The sequence below is a fragment of the Corapipo altera genome, unplaced genomic scaffold, assembly GCF_003945725.1.
Source record: "Corapipo altera isolate COAL_440 unplaced genomic scaffold, ASM394572v1 45, whole genome shotgun sequence".
In the NCBI taxonomy this organism is placed as follows: domain Eukaryota; kingdom Metazoa; phylum Chordata; class Aves; order Passeriformes; family Pipridae; genus Corapipo; species Corapipo altera.
Window position 1 is genome coordinate 26,925,199 of NW_020884877.1, and position 17,897 is coordinate 26,943,095.

The window sequence follows — 17,897 nt, forward strand, 5'->3', positions numbered from 1 at the left end:
GAGTTTTTGATAAAGTCATTCTATTGTATCGCAGAGATGTTTGTCAACCCTGGAATATATTTCTCTCAGGGTTTGGTACCGTGGGGTAGTCATCACCATAATATGCAAGAGGTATAGAGATAAATCACCATAACAATGTTCATGATGGATTTCCTAGGCTATCAATATTTGTGACGGTGAGGAATGTCCTGCAATAATGAAAGCACAGAAAACAGAGTAAAAAAAAATCTGAGTTCACTTGGCAGGAACACTCCCTTCCTGTGATGCCATGAAAAGCCTCTAAACTTAAAATCAGAGAAGACGGAGTAGAAAAGACATCAAGAAAGCATTTATTCCCCTCCCTCAAATTTCTTCTTTCTCTGATCTCTTCCCCCTGCAATTTGCCATGTCCTGCTAAGAACCAGCTATATCTAAACCACTCCTGGTAGATGCTTGTCCTATCATCGGATTTCTCTCCTTTTAACCACGCTTTGTTTCACATCACAGAAGAATCTTGCATGAGAGAAACTGCACAGTGAAACTGAACTTCTCTAGTCAGGCACCTGAAGCATTTCAGCAGCACTTATCCTTCCACCTACAGGACGAGACAGAAGCTGGTCTGAAATCAAACATCCCTGTTCACACACAGCATGGAGCTGGTCTCAGCACCAGTTGATTCACTTTGAAAATCCTCTCCTACAGGCTCACACTACTTGTTAAGACAGACACAGCCTAAATCAATAATCTCTCACCATCTCCATCCTGGAAATAAGTTTATAATTTTCTTCTTTTCAGCTACTGTTTTCATTATTTCAGTGCTATGCCTTAATTTCTTCACATCAGACCATGGATAGTGATTGTGCTTTTCAATGACAAAGCATATTGATAAAGAAAATGTGCTATGGAGATGAGGCAGATCTTCACTGAGGTGATTATTTCCACGGTTCCAAAAATAAGACTCTGCTGCTCTAAGAAGCAGCTCTTTTTGCACTGATGCAGAGGGAGGAACTGCAGCCTACTGCAAGGTAATGACTGCCTAGTTCACATAAATTTTGTTTCACAGAAGAATTCTTTTTATGAAAATATGCATTGTAACACCCAAGTGCTCTTTAAAGACTAGGAATTATAGTAGCATATAGCACCCAATGAAGAACCAAACAGAGATTTACATCATGCTCCACTCTTCATTTAAGAGAAAGTTTTATTTTAAATGTACGGGAGAAAAGGTAGCTTGTCTCCAAACTTAGGTATGACAGTCAATTTTAGAGAAGAAAAAAGTTATTTCTATTTATGTAACAGTTTTTATATACCTATAGCCAATCTTGGTTTCTGATATCAAAAGAAATTATTTAAGCTTAATCAAACATGGTATCTGTAGGCAGAGATAGGTATAGATGAAAATAATTCATATACTATATGTATATTCATATATCGGTCTCCATCCAGCTTGTTCACACTTTAAACAGAACCATTTTAATCCTTTCACCAGTTGTGTTGAAGCACAATAAAAGCAAGAAAATCACAGACCAAACTATATCCTGTTAGTGCAATTGATATATCATAACCAAATACCAGCTAGAAATGTGTAGTTTGGGCTGACAGCTCATCTGTTTCAGCACAAGGCATGCCACTGAGATGGTCTTTTCTCATTCCATAGATGCTTTAAAATAAGATAAAATGTCATCCTTAACTCTCAGTTTCTTCCCTTTGTCATTTCATATCACAGCTTTAATTTTATTTAAACACCCTCCTCTGTTGTGATTACATCTCCCAATTTGTTGCTACACAAATTAGAAGGATCCATGCCAGCTTTTACCATTATCAGCAGAGTTTTCTCCTAGTGTCTTGATTAATTGCCCATTATAATAGATGAAACAACAGAACTTACAGTGTGAGAGTGTCTTTTGTTTGCATTATGGAAGGAAATCTAAGTGCCTATAGAGACTTACTCTTTTGCCATTATCATAATTACATGTTTTCAGACTAAACTATCATATCAGCACATTCAGACTGCTGTAGTGAAGTATGTCAGGATTTTCATCATCAGTTCTGTAGTCAAGTAAGAGCCTGACTGTAGTCAGCAGGAGAAAATATTTCTCTCATTAAACTCAATACACAAAGATAAAAATAAAAGACATCTTTCTAAATTTAGAAAGAAAAAACATGTATTGGATAATGTTAAACTGAAGACAAAAAGACATATCTATAAATTAGGTTGACTGTGTCAGAAAAAGAGAAAACATCCAATCCTAAAATGTAATCTTTGTGTATTTTTTACCAAAAGAAAATCTGAGGAGAAATATGTGTGGTTTTAGTTTTTGCCCTTCCACTCTCTTGCATATTTTAAAGTTGTGGATTCCATGTAGTTTGATTTGAATTTGCTATGGCTTAATCAGCAAAGCCTTTACCCTCTTTCTACCACTCTAGCACAAAAGTCTACTTCCTTTTCTGCATCTTTTTGTACATCCTCTATCTATTTCCATATTCTGGACTCAACAGATAGGTTTCTGCAAATTTTACCCTGTAGGTAAAAAAGAATAAATATGAAAAGTATCATTATATCCTTATTGATTTTGCTCAGGTCGATATCCACGAATCAAAGAAATAATTAAGTCTCTTTAGCCAAACTGATTCATCTTCTTTCCCTTTGTGCTGATCTTCTACATCTACCTGTCTCTTTAAAGAGTAAATTGCTTAACTGCTTTTAGAGCCCAGATGAAACTACTGCATCTGCATCACCTTCAATGTGAGTGACTATTGGGAACAACTCATCCTTGTTTTCCTCAAAGCTGTTGAGACTTTTGTCAAGTGTTGTTTCCTGTTTGTAATTAGATCCAAAGCACAGGATCTAGGGACAATTTATCTGGTTTTTGGTGCTCATTGTTTTCTGCTCACAACAAGAAGATTAAGGAAAGGCACAAGGAACAGAGTTCTCTCATCTATCTCAAGTTCAGTCAGGTAAAACTTGATCTGAGGTTAACCTTGGAATTGATAACTTAATGGAACAGTTATTCAGCTGTCAGCTAAAGGTAAACAGGGAAAAAGAGACTGCCAGGAGGTAGACTAGATATCTAAGAACTTGATGTGAGATGACTTTAACTATCGATCTGTCACAATGTAATTTCAACTATACATGATACTGGTATTTACAACATTTCATGACAATATGTCAGTCAACGTCAAAACATTCACAGAAGGAGAGGGAACAGGATAAAAACTCAGAAAAAGCATTTCAATACCAAAGAATCTCTACTTTCAACAACATCTCACATTTTCTTTAAAGTGTTATAATTAATTGGAATGTAGACTCTTCAAAGCATAAATGCATAACTCCCATTAGCACTAATGGAAGTTAGACACACTCATCAAAGGGAGAATATACTTCTATCTTTACAAAAGTAATCAGTGTGTCACAAAGCTGTATTTTTCTTAAGTTATGACTTCCATGCTATGCAAGTTGAGTACAAAGGTTTGCATTAATTTAAATTCAGATTAAGCCCTTAAAAAATATTTTTCCTTCACTAGAAGAACTGAATGCAGGAAATCAGTTTGCTATTTTGTTTAAAAAAAAAATTAAAAATTCAATAAAAATTATTAACTCTATAATTAAAGATTCTTGTAAAATGCTTATAAAAATTCCATTACTGAAATAAATTTTCACTACTGTTCTAGTAAAGGTGTAATCAGGTGATTCCTCCCTATTACTTTAATACTCTCCAAAGGAATTGTTACGATTTTGTCCATCAGTAAACTGTCTTAGTATAGCTAGATTATCTATTTTGGGGACAGATTTTCTAGCAGAATGTGCTGCAATAGGTTTGAAACTAAGAGATGTCCATTTAGATTAGAAGTAAGGAAGAGGTTTTTTACAGTGAAGGTTGCAAAACACCAGAACAGGTTGCCCTGAGGAGTAGTGACTGACCCATCCCTGGAAGGGTTCAGGATTAGGTTGGATTAGCAACCTGATCTCATGTCCCTGCTCATTGTAGGGGGGTTGTTCTAGATGACTTTTAAAGGTCTCTACCAACCCAAGCTATTCTACAATTCTATGAACATGCAGTTAATCATGCAGTGATAAAGACGGTGAACTGATGGCATTTTAAAATTTTTTAAAAAAAGTTCATATTTACTTTTTACATTTATTTAGTAAATTCTCTGACAAAGAATTGAGTTTTTTATCGCTTCTTTAGGAGTGGGGAAGAGGAAGGCCATGGTCAGCTCTGAAGGAAAGTACAAGAAATCTTATAGATGCCCATCTCTCTTTTCTGATGTTATTTATTCACTAAAGACTAACCAGATCAGATTAGAGACCAGTTCTTATTCCAGCACAAGCTTCAATCTTGTTAAAAAAAAGGAAGAAAAAAAAAGAACTAAACAAGACACATTCCTGAAAAGGTATGTAACAAATCGTCTTTTTCTGCCACATCAAACCAGTTTCCCTGTGCTCAGCTCTGTGCACTCGGTAGCACTGTCAGTCAGTGCCTGTTAACAGCTCCTCTGTATCAGTTCCCTATTTGCTAGAAAACCAAATGCTTTTCCTGAGCCCTGAGCTCTTCACACTTGTCTAAACATTGACTAACACATAGTTAGACAACTCCCAAACAAGGAACTCCCTACATTCCTTTATGTCTATGGAAGAACAAATGCTATTTTGAAAAATCTTATGATTAAATTAGTATATATAAGAGCACTATAGTGAGTTATGGGTGCTGAAAAATCAAGTCCCCCTGAAAAATCAAGTTTTATGCAAGTATGTATTTCATCTATTCCACAAATAAAACAGTATTCAGCAGAGGCATCACAATTACTACAGATAACAAAAACTCCCAAACATTTTTTAAATTTAAATTCAATTTAATTTTAAATTTAATTCAAAATGAATATTCTAACTTAATTTAAGCTCAAATATTCTTTTTTGAATCTCTATAATAGTTTTAAAATATATTTCATTATGCTACTGTACTGAAGTTCAGTACAAGGTACTAAAGGAACCAGCATTCAATGAATAGCTCCAGAGATATCAATGTACTCTGAATAAGACAGTTTGAGAACTTTTACTATGAAGCATTCTGTTGTTATTAAAAAACAAGAAGAAGAGAATAAAGTGGATCCTACGTCAATCTCCACAACTGCCCTTACAAAGAACTAAAAAACCTTCATCCAACACATTACCAGTGTAGGGAATTAGGGAATGTCATGGTTTTCAACAAAGGGACTGGATTGTCTTCAACATGGTGTTCAGGAACTCTCCCAAACCAGCCCAGAGTCAGGCTATTCATAGCACTGTTTTCTTGCTCTCATCTCTGCAAAGATTTACTCTCTGACACAAAACCCCTATCATTTAAATGTAATGTTATTTATCCCTACCTAATCCAAAAAAGTAGCAAGCAGACAGAAAAATTAATGGAATTTATTGAATACTCCCACTTGTTCACTTCTATAATGAGTAACAAATAAAAGATACAGTTAACTCAAAGTATATCTAGTGGTGAGGCAATCAATGGCTGTGTACTGCAGTACTCAGGACAGACACATCCTAGAAAATGTTTGTTTAAAATTAGCAGAAGATTATTCTGAAGATGGTAGGGAGACCAAAAGCATTTAGTCCTGAAAGACATACTGCCTGCCTCTATTTCCATATCAGGGAGTCCTTGTATCTTTTCTTCGGGGCTCCTCTCTTGCGGCAGCCAGAGCCAAGTTCACCATAAAGCAAGATCTTAGGGAGGCGGTGGTCCTTCATCCTGGAGACGTGCCCTGCCCAGCGCAGCTGAGTTCTCAGTAACATGGCCTCAATGCTACATATACTTTCCATATAATTTCCATATACTACACATCAAATGATGATAGTGGCATTGACAGTACCTGACCTAAGAAATTTGTTTATCTTCACTTTCAGCTCTTTTTCAATACTCTTTGTAATGAATTTAGCTAAGTAGTTAAAAACAAAATTTAACAGTATAACTCCTACTGGAATAATACAGTAGAACTCTTGTTATTATTTCCATTATAGTAAAATGCATGAGGTAATCAGGATCTTCAAAAATAGAGTTTTGAGACCAAATTGTTTTCAACTAACAATTTATCAAAATAAGAGGTCATGAAATAGCTGGAGAAAGAGAGCAGAATATTTAAGCAGAGAGGAACATTTATGTAACACTTTATACGATCATTTCAAATTGCTAAAAAAAGACAAGACTAACTCGCCGGAACAGTGAGTCCTTGCCTCTAGGAGGACAAGGAACAACAGTGGGTATGAAAATGGAAAAAAGACAGAAATTCATAACTTACATAAACTTCATTACATGTGCAGTTACCCAGAATGCAAAGAATTGGCATCCACCTTTGAAGCATCTCATAACAGGAGCCTATTTCCATATCTCTATACATCTGGAATCCTTCAGGAATCAATGGAAATGCTGCAGATTATAAAATATTAACTCTGCAATAGATTTCCATGAATGGAAAATGACATCATAGTTTGGGAAATTAATAATGTGGTTTGGAGCTGTAATTGCTAATATGGTTGTAACTGATAATATGGCTTCTCTAAATTGCCCATAGAGGTGACAAAATATTGGAGTGCAAGCATTTTTATTCAAAATTAGAATCAACTGAAAACCTTAAATTTTTTAATAAAAGATTCCTTAGAATTTTAGATAGAATATATTTAAATACTTGTTTTTAAATGTTGACCTGTTCACTCCGGTAACACCACAATACAGCAGTTTTGCATGAATAAAATAGTGTGCAAAAGTAATATAAAATACATTAAAATAACAGAGAAATGTCAAAATGAAATCATTATTATACTGAAGATAAGATTTAAACATTTAAAAAAAAAATCTAAAAATCACATTATCCAAAATGTGAGAAAGCTGAAGTGAACTATATGAACCTTTTTCACAAAGCTTATACAGAAAATGCTTCTTCATACAAAACTTGCAAGTGAAGACTAAAAATAGACTAAGAGAAATCATCAGAAAACTTTTCTGAGAAAAATATCTTCGGCCAACCATAATTGCCACTCTAATTCATATCAGCAGTACCTGGAAAGTCATCATCACCTGACAGCTGCTTAGTGACCTTTACAGATGAGCTGTCTCAGGTGAGATCCTGAAAACAAACACATAATTATCTGAATCATCATTACAGAACTAACAGACTCAGTTTGGCAGAAAAGACTTAGGACATAACTCCAGGCCTAAGCAGAAACCAAGTTGCCTTCTTATCCTAGAGATGGCTGCTCTAGGATAACTGTAACTTCTGAAACTTGTAAAGCTCATTCTCATGCAGTGCCTGTCTTGCAATAAAATAGATTAGCTTACCTCCTTGATGTTTATTTTGCTATAAATTAAAATGAGAAGTCAAAAGTCCTGGGTTTTCATGGCCACATTTTTAAAGTTTAATGCTTTCATTCTGTAGATTTCTTCCTCCAGTGTCTTTTCCCTACAGTCCTGATGCACCTAAAATGAATAGATCCAAACTGCAACATGATGCAGTTTAGATCAAAAACACATAACACTGGTACCATCTCCTCCTGCTCAACACTAACAGTTATTGAGAGAATTTAACAGAACTGATGCACTGAGTAGACCCTTGAAAAAATCCAAAATACATGACCTCAGTATATATAGACAGATATATCCACTTTCCCAAACATACTAAAACCAAAAGTACTTTCTGCATCACACTGAAAGATGTAACAAACAAAACTGTTCAAGTACCAACCACATTTTCTTACAAAGAATAACTTTGGCCTGGTACCTGTTTCCAGCTGTCTGAACTGCCGACAGGGGCAGAGGGTCTGCCAGAGGCAGAGGGTCTGTTCATACATTTAAGAAAAACAACATATGGCACAGAAAGCAAAACAGACCAGGGAAATGGATGAATGAGTGGCAAATATGAGTCATTGTCTCTGAAATCTGCCACTTGAACAGGAAAAGAAAAATCAGAGAATGCACAACAGAATCAACTAAAGAGAGTAAACTAAAAAAGGACTAAAAGCAAAATAAACTTATATATATGTCCATAGGTTTAAAAATGCAATTTTTATGGATCCATTACGTAAACATTGGAGCTTTACAGAATGGTATAGAAAGAACTGGTTTTACTGCCTCTTAATTAAAAAAAAAACCAATGGACAAAAAAATACACGGATTAGAAATGTAAAACTTCAGCTTTTAAAGATAACTACTTTAAGCACTGTACAGCTTTCTAATCTGCCACAAAAATCAACTAAGTGTTTGTTAAAGAACTGCTCACTTAGACAAATAAGAAAACTGAAGGTAATGAAAGGATTTGGTTTAGGCAAATGGAAAGAAGGCGGAATCAGCCAACTGTGCTGCTGCTGCATACAACTACAACTCCAGGTTTATGCCCTCCTGCAAAGCACTCCTTTGAAGAAAATCCAGTTGCTGATGAACCAATTACAGCAATCTAAATGAGCTTGTAATAGAACCATAAAACCAGCTGCAGGTATAAACAGCAGCTTCCAAAGAAAAAGTTAGCAGGTCACTACAAATCCATCTCACAGGGAAAGGACTAGAGTTCCAGCTGTGCAATGGGTACACTTACTGGTGAGGAGCAGTGATGATATGTGGGGAAAACAGAACAAGGAGGCACAGGATGAAAATAATGCTCTTCATGTAAACCTGCTGATGCACAATCACAAGTCTTTGCGTATAACAGGAAACAGTGGCAGTCTGGAGGGAACTCACAAATCTGTTGTGTAGCACCCACCGTCTGTTATCATTTCAAAACACTTTATCAAATGTTCAGGTGTGCTCATGTAGCAAAAATATTTATCCTAGAGAGTTGCATCCTAACAGTAATGATATAGCACATTCAGTTTAGAATTGTTCATCATATTAAGGACTGTTGTATTAGTCAAAAGTGTATTACTGAGAAAAGGTCTCTCTCTTCCATGAACATCACTATGGTAACAGGAATAGTTAAACTTACTCCATGCACTACACTCAGGAGACTTTTGCTTCAACAAACAGAAAGAACTAAGATTTATTAAGTGTCTGGTCCACTTTCCCAGGGGTTCACATACAGAACTACTGTACTTAACCCTTCAACATTAGGTTACTATCTAAAAATACTGCTTAGAAAACATAAACCATTCTGCTAACCTCTTTCAAAATACACCTTATAGAACAGCATGCAGCCTGTGTAAATGTTTTCTAAGTATATTGATGTCTTTGTTAAATTATTAATATTTTGGGTTGTGGAATAAGTCAAAAATTAATAGGCACATAAATCTGAAGAAGGATTGCAATGATCAGCTGTGTTTTTGGCTAATGGTGGCAAAAGTTAGTTTGATCTCCCACTAGTCGGAATACTTGATTTCATTTTTTCCTGAGTTACATACCAACTTTTGGATTTTGTCCCATACTCAAAGATTTCAACTAGCATGGAATCAGCTTCATCTCAATGAATACAGCTAGAAGTAAGTTGTTACAAGCAGTAAAGACTCTTCAGGAAAATAAATTTTGGGTACTCTGTAGAAGAAGTATTACAATCCTAGTGAAAAACAAAACAAAACAAACAAACAAAAAAAAACCAAAACAAAACAAAATATCAGAAAACAAATGACCATGAAAAAAGCTTTTGCAATCAATAATGGTAATGTACAAGGAAAGACAACAGCTACAAGACACTGCAGAGGTCACGACTAATACATGATGTTGTATTTGTGTAGAAGGAATATTGGTGAAGGAAGGGAGATTTCCAAAGAGGTGTGCTAAGAAGTCATTTACAAAATACAATGGTGACACAAGTTAATGGCCCTGAATACACAGCACTATTTAATGCTTGTTAACAATCATTAACACTGGCACCAGTATCGATGCAGCAACAGGGATTAACATAGTTGATCTGAGAAGAAATTACCCAAGATCTACTTCTAAGCAAGCAACAAATGTGGCAGCTTAGAGACATCAATAATATAAGAGCAGAAAGAAGGATAATGCATGCAACAGATCCTAATAGTGTGGTTGAGCAAGGAAGATCAGTTAAAACAGCCACTAAGTAACATCATCTAAAATCTAGACTGCACAGAGTCTAGGGGGAAAAATTACAGAGGGGAAAACTCTATTGTGGCACAACCAGTGGAACAAAGAATTTTAGTGGTCAGGACAAGACAACCTCCTGAGCAATAGGTTACACAAATGCTCATCCTTAGGGGGGAGAATCAGAGGATGAAAGGAACAGTAATCCTCTGGTCTTCTGCTACAGGGAAGAGCTCTGCTGCCACCCCAGTGAGCATCCCACAGCTGCAGAGTCACCACATCTAAACACATGAGATCCACTCACAAGGGCATCTCTCTGAAGCTGAAGCACAAAAGCATTTCTGCTTTTTTGGAAAAAAATTAGTATTTACATTGTGATAATGATTATTGATAAAAAGGCCACATTTTTTTCTGACAAATCCCTAGAGAAATGACATTAAATCTCCACTTCCATATAGAAAAAAGTACAGGATTTTCCCCGTCTTGGTTTTTAAGGGTGCATGTTACATTCACACTCAGCTGCAACCCAAATTATTTCGTTCTTTCTTACTTGCAAGCCTATGTACAGTACTGCATAAAATAATTTTTCAGTTTCTATTTATATAACTCTATTTTTTTTATTCTTTACATGTATTCCTCACGTGCCATATTTAACAATAAATTTATTTTCTATCAAGAGCAATACAGAGAAAACGAAACCAAGGAACTACTGCATCTGAACTTAAAATAAATTAAAAATTTCCACAGCCAAAATGAACCATCCCCCAAAACTCAAACAAACAAGAAAATCAAAATTCTTCCTAAAGCAAGATTGGCCATTGCTTCATTGTCCCCCATGAAGGGATACCACAAGGTACATTGTACCTGGAACAAGGGTGGTACCTCCACAACCTCTGCCTGAATGACCAATTACCCATCTACAGCTAGTTCATAGCAAAGCATTCAGTATCAGCACAAATACAGTTTCAAACTCCTCCATTCAATTCCTTAATCAGAGAATTGAATCATTCAATCTATTTCACAATAATATTGTTTAAATTCTTTTGCTTAAGAAGTTATTTCAACAAATCAGTGGAAAGGTATCAATCAAAACTTTTATTTCCCTTTTTAGCAGTCTCTGAAAGAATAATCAGCTACCCTGGAAATGCTCTATGTATCTTTTCAAATTTTCTGGGACTTTACCAAAATGCTGTCTTCAGACTCGGCAAAAACTGGGTGTGTACTTCACACTACTTCCTGGAGTTTTAGGAAAGAAGAGTTTTAGCTGAAAGCCTCCAAAAATTGGAGTGCTATCTAGGATTTTTTTACTTGTTCTTCTACATGCTGCTTTTCCATGCACAGGGAATCAAAGTCCAACCACTCTCTGCTACTTTTCAAGAATATACTCTTCACATGGAACCAACAAAACAACTCCCTGGCCTGACTTCCAGCTTCAGGCTCTGCATAGACAGATTCAGATAAATAATGAAAGCTCTATGGAGAGCTGGCAAGAGCACCACTGTACATACCTCTCTTCACTTCTGCCCAAGTCCCTGACAGAGCACTGATGCATCATATCACAGCAAATATCTGAGTGCCAAACACAGCCCCTGTTACACCAAAAATGCATTTGTACACAATCTCTGAATTCCAGCCTGGCCACATCAGACTCTCATCTCATTTAAGGGACAGGATAAAAAAAATATACGACTGCACTCTTAATATCCATCATGGATTACCAGAGTCATACCAATATTTATAGATATGTAATCCTAATAGAGGTATTTATCTGTTTATTGATTCAAACTCAGAAACAAATTTCTGGAGCAGAATCTGTCTTGTTTCATTGCTCAGTGATGGACTGATTTCTTGCACTTGACCTATATTCTCTGAAAACATCACAACACTCTCAACTCTGCAAAATAAAGTCCATATTTGTCTCATGCACAGAAAAAGCTTCCTTTAAGAAGTGCCAAAAATTTTAAACTGTAGTTTCCTGCACAAAGTTGGCACATGTGGTACTGTGGAATCTGTGTGCTGTGCTTCCCAAACCACTTCCATTTTTATCATTCACAATTTTAAAGCAACTTCAACCATCTTCATGCCAGGTTTCCCAAAAACATTTTTTATTTGATTTTTCAGGACTGACAAGAGGCAACAGAGGCTCAAGCAAAGCACCAGCTCAAGCAAAGGCCACTGTATACACATTTCACTCCCCAGGTGATAACAGCAGTGTAGAGCACAAGAAAGGTGCCGGGGACAACCACAAATAAAACTATGGGAAGCCACTCTCTCAATTGCTCTTTAAGTAAACCAAACATGTTATGAGAAGCAATAATACTTCTTCAGCCAGGTAATATCTTTCCATGCTAACTGTAATACACAGTCTACAAAATATTACAGTGAAGTGAGTGGTCAGTGTAAAGCAAAAGTGGTTTAATATTATAATTTCTCTTTTTTTATTATTTTTCAAAAAGAGAGACTCTATTAAACACAGTAAATGTTTGCAAAATAAATGTGAAGGGAGGAGAGTGATTTCCTCCCTATACCAGTCCAATGGTTTTCCTGATGCTCAAAAGGGGAACAAACCATCACCTATTCTCTTTTTTCCTCACTGATAAAACCAATGCATGAAAATAAATAAAGATGCTCACATCAGAACAAGTAAATATTACTCAGTAAATAAAAGCTTCTGCTGAGGCTAACCCAGGAAATCTGGAAACAATATTGAAAAAAAAAGTTTAAAAGTAAATAAAGTAAATACAAGGCTTTAAGTTAAAATAAACCCCGACATCTATTGCCTTTATACTGCTCTCAAGGCATTGTGAAAATATTTCTGTCTTGAGATGGAGTGGTTCATTATCATACCCAAAGAAATACATTAAACTGTAAAAGGGGGAAGAAAAAAAAAAGTGTTGAAGAGTCTTTCCCTTGAAAATATATGTGCATGAAAAATTATTTACTTTCAAAATTAAGTCTAAACAAGGTATACCTGCTGAGATTTCTGGCACAATCTAGGATTTTATGCTGGACAAACTGATAAACCTCATTCCAAAACCAGGGTTTCGCAACAAATGAAAGAGGTACAAACATATGTTTCCTCCAGAAATCTCTCATCAAAATGCTGTGTTCATATTCAGCCTGATTAGTTAAAGAAAGGGACTGTGTTTGCCAGGATGACACCAAGGGACAAACCTGCCCCAAACTATTTTGTCATTTTCTGTATCTTCTGCAGCAGGGGATGTGAGCACCAGCTGCCTCCATGTGCCTGTAAGAGAGAAGGGACAAGGATGATAGGTGGAGAAAATGCAGTTTCCGTAGGAGTCTGGAAACTCTTCTTGAAACACAAGTTGCCACCTCATCCCTTCCCTTCCCACAAAGTCTTCCCTGCCCTACTACTTCTGACTCCCCATGACTTCCTTATTTTCTCTTTTCCTCCCAAAGACAGAGAGGGTTGCTGCTGCTTGTTAGATGAGTCTGTTTTGAGGGAAGCTCTGCTGTCATCTCTAATCCTCACAAAGATCACTCTCCTCCCTGAAGTGACGCTGCAAGCCCTTCCCTCTATGCTGGCACGTGCCCACTTCCCAGCCCCCTCCAAAATCCATGCTCTTGCACCAGCAGGACTGTACTTCTGAGAGCAGAGTTGTGGTGCTGCCCAGCCATGCACGTTACCCTATGCTCTTCCCAGGACACAGTGTTGAAAGGGTTACTGAATAAAGGAATAGAGAGCTGCTCCAGAGGCAAGAAAGACAGAAAGAGAGAAATACTTATTTTATTATCTCACAATTTCAGCAAAGCACCTTACAGAAGTTTTACCCTAAGCAGATACCTACAACCCTCACGGTTCCATAAAGCACATATGCATGTGCTCAGGTGATTTGTTGAGCTTTAGCATGAGACAGGATTCCAGGGCACAGCCTGCTGCAGGCCATCATTCAGACTTCAAGTCCTTCTCCAACACTTCTTGTTCAGATATATGAAAAATATCATTGTGCTGAGTATATACCCATCTGATAAAATGCAAGCAGGGAGCCAATGCACTCCACCATATACAGGAGAGGTTGGTAGATATTATCTAAACAGAAAAAAATGCAATCAACTCCCATATTCACAGAAGGAATAAAGGCAAATATGCTGAATTTTGCTGTCATTAACAGCTATAGTCCCTGACAACAAGAGATGCAAGTACATCATCAAAGGTCTAGGGATTAGACTGCAAACCTTTTGAGCATTTTTCATAGGGTAGCATACATATTTCTAAGTAACTTAATAGAAAAGAAGAAAATAGCCTGAAAAAATGCTTTAGTATGGTTCTAAGATCCAGCTGGAGACTGATGATACTGGCAGACAAGTAATAATTCACACATTGGTTTATGAACAACGAACAGAGCGATGGTACTGTTGACATCACTGATACAGTTAATTTAGAACTAGGCCCTGATACAGAATCACAGAACCTGCCAAGTTGGAAGGGACCCACAAGGATCATTGAGTCCAACTCCTGGTCTTGCACAGGACTGTCCCCAAGAGTCACACCATGTCCCCAAGAGTGTTGTCCAAACGTTTCTTGATCTCTGTCAGCCTTGGCACTGTGACCATTGCCCTGGGGAGTCAGTTCCAGCATCAACCACCCTCTGGGGGAAGAACCTCTTTCTAATATCCAACCTAAACCTCCCCCGGCACAACTTTAGGCCATTCCCTCGGGTTCTGTCACTGGTCACCACAGAGAAGAGATCAGTGCCTGCCACTCCTCTTCCCCTCATGAGGAAACTGTAACTGCAATGAGGTCTTCCCTCAGTCTCCTCTTCTCTAGGCTGAAGAGACGAAGTGACCTCAGATGCTCCTCATACAGCTTCCCTTCAAAGCCCTTCATCACCCTCATTACCCTCCTTTGGTCACTCTCTAATAGCTCCTTATCTTTCTTATACGTGGTGCCCAAAACTGCACAAAATATTCCAGGTGAGGTTGCCCCAGTGCAGAGCAGAGTGGGACAATCCCCTCCCTCGACCAGCTGGCAATGCTGTGCCTGATGACCCCCAGGACACAGTTGGCCCTCCTGGTTGCCAGAGCACTGCTGACTCATATTCAACTTGCCCTCAACCAGGACCCCTACGTTCCTTTCCTGGTACTGCTTTCCAGCATCTCACTCCTCAGACTGTCCGTATATCCAGGGTTGCCTCATCACAGGTGCAGAAACTGGCACATCCCATTGTTGAACTTCACATGGTTGGTGATTGCCCAGTGCTCTAATTTGTCAAGGTCTCTCTTCAGGGCCTCCCTGGTTTCGAGGGAGTCAATAGCTCCTCTCAGTTTTGTGTCAACTGAACACTTGCTCAGTATCCCCTCTAGTCCTGCATCCTGCCATTAGGTGTTCTGTACTAGCACCCAGGAGAAATGTTCCCCAAGCACACCATGGTCATGAAATGAGATGCTAAAACACAACCTGAAGCAAAGACTGGTCCCTGTGGCAATCAATTAGAGTCCAAGACAGAAGCAACATGAGGTACACTAAGTCTCTCAACAAGTTTTTTGGCGAGGGAAAGCAAAGGGGAAGTTTAGCTGCAGTGTTTTCTTGAAATTAATTCTTCTGGATATTTTAAACTATGTTGCAGTTTTGTGCTTAGACTTAAGTAAACCAAGCCTCTTTGCCATCTAATGTGAAGCTCTTATCTGCAGCAATGAGCTGTCAGGTTCAAGTACTTTCATTATTCACTGGTAGCATTTTAAATTCTCACTTCTTATTAGAAAACCTGAAGATCAATAATGCTAAAGGAAGATGTACTCTCACTTAACATCTTCAAAACTATGCGAAGCAACTGGAAAGCTTTCTGAAATCAAACACTCTTCCAGCTAACATGGCTTGGACTCATTGATGGTTATGTATACACACCACCATGTCCTTTTAAATACAGTTGAAGTGATCAAATTTATAATTGAAAAAGTTTAGTAAACTACTAAATTATCTTCAAGAAAAATAGTAGTCATCTTTTTTATCTCTTTCCTTCGTTAATTCTTACAAAGAGAAAAATCCAAGTCAGGTTTGAAAAAAAAAAAAAGTCTTTGAAATAAACCCAAAAAAAAGGAGAAGAAAAGGAGAAGAAAAAGGAAGCGAGGAAGAAATCTGAATGATATGTGTACATGTACACCTTCATATTATATAGAATGTGAGTACATTTTGTCCCTTTTAAAACTAGTTCACAATGTTTCTTTTATTTTCTTTGGCAACAGCTGATTATTTTAGATAAAGACCAACATTTCCTCTCCAGCTTTAAACATGTGCATAATTATTAACTTTGGTGGGAAGCACATAAAATTGTGGACTCAGTTTCAAACATAAAAATGAAATGAACTGTAAAAACTTCTGCATGTACGAGTTTTTCTTATTAAAGAGTAGTCTAGAAATAACTTCATGGGGATGGATTTGTAGTAGAGGCGCAGGAAGTGGAAAGAAGAAATAACATGTTTGGAAGATAAAGTCAGAGAAATTCAAAGATCAGTATATAAAGTTTCATTAAAGAGCAGCAGCTAAATACCAGGTCTTCCCTAAGAACATCCAGCACTTGAAATCCTTAAACCTTGCTTTTTATTTTTTGATGAAACACACTCTAGACCCTGAAGAAGATGCTTACAGAAGCTGCACTTCTTCAGTCTCTATTCCTATCCCTTCCCAGGAGGTGAAAATGATAAAAATTTCAGATAGATGCAAATTATCTTATTTCAAGAGGAGTAAAAAATAGTAGTAGTAAGTAGCTATTTATTTTCTGCTAAAATCATCCTGTGCAGAGTTCACTTACCCAGCCAATATCCAAAGAGCCAAATGTTCCCCTTCAGCTCCACAGTAATGAATCTGAATATTAAGTTATATATTTCATTCTCCATGCATATATTGCCATCACTGCAAGGCCACCATGCCAGGAAAGAAAATAGAATCTTATCCTAAGTCTTAAAAATAAAACTAAAAGCAGGAAGCAGAAATGCTGCTTTGCAAGACTATTCCTTGTTTTGTTTATTATCCAAGATATAGATTTCATTAACCATACTGAGTCCTTTTCAAAAAAAAATACAAAAACAAACAAACAAAACAAAAACAAAACAAACAACAACAAAAAATCATATTTTTTCTGTGTTTATCAGAAATATTAAAAATTTAATAAATCCTTAATTATCCTCACTTTTTCTTTAATTCTTATACACACACATACTCTAACAAGCCAAATATTAATTCTTTCCCTTTTTTGTACTATTGTACTTCATTGTTTCTTTGGTAAATAAACACAGGAAAATACCTAACTGCAAGCTTAGAAGTTGTCATAGTGACTCAATAAACTACCACTGCAGAAAGACTGGATATTAGTACAGCTGTATTGTTAATAAAACACAGGGTCTTTCTTTATTAAATATTATTTCTAATACTATTTTGAAGTGATGGAAAAGTTCATAGCTGTACAATCTCACAGCTTTTAGACTAGATTGCTTACGACCTCCATTTTTTGCATGATACTAATAAAATTATATTCCACTGTATGAGTTTCTTAGGATGGATTTTGAAGTCAAGAAAAAAAACCTGCAACCAAGGAAGGGTTAAACATCAAATTCTACATTTCTTTTTACCACATCCAGAAAACTCATGAAAGAAGCTTTTATCTTACCACAGGCTGTAGAACTGAGTTAAAAAAATACAATAAACTACATGTTTTATAGCATCAACAATATTTAATATAACTCCATCCATAACCTTTTAGTTTTATTGTCCTGGAATTTGAAATTAGTACTACACGCATAGAGTTTTATGCACATGTTATGAACAACTACTAGTATTCTTAGGAGAGTAATCTCATGGAGGTTTTGGGTAACAAGAGTAATGGATAGAACTGGCATAAGGATCTTCTTCCAACTTATTATCACTGGAGTAACTGAAGGAAGAGT

The 17,897-nt window shown here is 36.7% G+C and overlaps 1 protein-coding gene across 1 annotated transcript in view; it reads right to left on the minus strand.

Moving 5' to 3' along the window:
• DPP10 (dipeptidyl peptidase like 10) overlaps positions 1-17,897 on the minus strand; it is a 213,796-nt gene that overhangs the window by 186,199 nt on the left and 9,700 nt on the right. The window lies entirely within an intron of this gene.